Source organism: Arvicanthis niloticus, chromosome 9, assembly GCF_011762505.2.
Source record: "Arvicanthis niloticus isolate mArvNil1 chromosome 9, mArvNil1.pat.X, whole genome shotgun sequence".
In the NCBI taxonomy this organism is placed as follows: Eukaryota; Metazoa; Chordata; class Mammalia; order Rodentia; family Muridae; genus Arvicanthis; species Arvicanthis niloticus.
Genome location: NC_047666.1, coordinates 23,469,022 through 23,471,289, shown reverse-complemented (window position 1 = coordinate 23,471,289; position 2,268 = coordinate 23,469,022). Strand labels below are relative to the sequence as shown.

Here is a 2,268-nt window from a genome sequence, read left to right as displayed (position 1 = left end):
GATGCCCTCTTCTAGCCTCCATAGGCAACATACCCACATGTAAACACACACACACACACACACACACACACACACACACACTTAAAAATGAATCTTTGAAAAGGTACCTAAGATAGTAGCTTTCATGTACCCATGAAAACGGAGGGCCAACCTAGGGGACCTGTTCTAGTTCTAGTTTGCTTCCGATTGCTGACCAAAACCAATTTAGGTCTGACCCTAGAGGAGTTGCAGGTGTGGCTGCTGTGTCACATATGCACCAGTAGGTGGCAGAGAGGAGAGAGGCTATAATCTCTGCTCAGTGTTCTGACATGTGAACATCTGATTAGTAGCCGAACACTTCATGAAAAAGCAAGCATGAGCCAGTAGGCTTCCATTGTTTTCAAAACCTACTTTATTTAGGGTTCTTAAACACATGCAATGAAGCATAATGAAGAGAGGCAGAACTGGAGACCTGAGGACAGTAAAGAACAGCCGGATGTGAACAGTCAGTGATGCCACCTGGGACCATGATGGGGTCCTGGCCAGTGCTGCCACTGGGGGCCACAGTTGGGACTATAGCCTTGAAGCAGCAGGGGTTTGTTACCACTGAAGGCCAGGCTGAAGTCCATGGTCTGGGCTGCCACTTGGGGACATGTTGATATTTGAGAACTGGCCCCACCCCTGGACTGAGCAGAGCGGAAGAATTGACCCCACCCCTACCAAGCTGCAGTACTCTAGAAATCAGCTCTACGCGCTGCCCAGGGAGCACAGTAGAGCTGGCCCTAGTTGTGGAAGCCGGCGGGTAGGGGAGCTAGCCCTGAGGATGTCTTGTCTGCTGTGCACCGTTTGCCATCTATGACAGGAGAGCTGGCCCTGAGGTCATGAAAGTGGGAGAGCTGGCCTTCTCCCTCACCTACTACAGCGCTCAGGAGAGCAGGCCCTGCACCTCACTTGGGCAAGATAGAAGAGCTGGCCTTAGATGTAGGGGTTTCTGGTGGGCTGGCCCTGAGGGCATGAGAGTGGGGGAACCAGCCCTGCCTCTTGTCTGCTGTGCTGTGGTGGGATGAGAGAAAGGTGCTCTCCTCCTCTCCCTTGTCTCTTGCCACCTATAACAGCTGGGAGAGCTGGCCCCAGGGTGGAGAGTGTGGGAGAATTGACCCTGTTCCTCACCCCGCTGCACCAATCAGTAAAACAGCCCTGTACTTTGCCTGGGCTCGAGGACATGATAGTAGGAGAGCCATTGCAGGCCCTGCATCTTACCTGGACAACACAGTAGAGCTGGCTCTGTTGGCATGGAGTCATATGAGCCAGACCTGAGGGCATGTGAGTGGGATATGTGTCTCTGCCCCTTGCTGGCAGTGGCATTGGATGGCCCAACCAGGGCAGGGAAGGAGAGCCTACCCTAGTGATATGGGTACAGAGGAGCTGGCAGGCTCACATACCTCTCAGGCCCAGATCTAATGCTTCAAATTGGTCTACTTCAACATCTACCCAATTGATGAACTTCTGGAGTGCATAAAGAGGTTGGTTCTGAAGATCCAAAACTACAGGATCTCTATGACACAGGGCAACAACAGGACATCCAAGAGAATTCCTAGTGAGGTTCCAGTATTGATAATTTTACAGAAGCCAGCGGCCTTGTACCAGACCAACAATTCACTGCAATGAACATTTGCAAGCAAAGAAGTGTGGCCAAAAGAAACTTAAGCAGAAACTATAGAAGAATAAAATACTGGTTACTATTTCACTCACAGGCTCAGGTTCAGCTAGCTTTCTTACACAGCCCAGAAGTACTGCTTAGGGAATAAGCTGGGACATCCTATGTCAATTAACAATTAATAAAATCCCCCACAGATATGACCACAGGTCAGTTTATTGTTGGCAGACTCTCAGTTCTTGGGTGACTTTAGGCTGTCAAGTTGACAGTTAAAGCTAACTAGGGCAGGAATTGAGTGTACATGAATTTTGGCATCTACAGGTGTGGGGGGGGGTCTCAGAATCATCAAATGGAGGTTTAAACTTGAGTATGCAGTCTTTAATGGAGTGCAAACCTACCTTGCCACACAGATTCGGAACTATTGAGGCCACATAGGAGAGATTCTGGAGATGTGCATTTTAGTGGCTCTTTCCCAGTTATTACTTCTTCACTTAATTTGTGCCCTCTGTTCAATGCTGTCTTCAGAGGGTTTTTTTGTTTTGTTTTCAAGACAGGGTTTCTCTGTGTAGCCCTGGCTGTCCTGGAACTCACGCTGTAGACCAGGCTGGCCTGGAACTCAGACATCTGCCTGC

General features: G+C 49.6%; 1 non-coding gene across 1 annotated transcript; it reads left to right on the top strand.

The window, feature by feature from the left end:
- The first annotated feature begins 209 nt into the window (after positions 1 to 209).
- LOC117715845 (small nucleolar RNA SNORA17) lies at positions 210 to 338 on the top strand. The gene has a single exon (XR_004607648.1). It is a non-coding gene; the product is annotated as a small nucleolar RNA SNORA17 (small nucleolar RNA).
- The last annotated feature ends 1,930 nt before the right edge of the window (positions 339 to 2,268 follow it).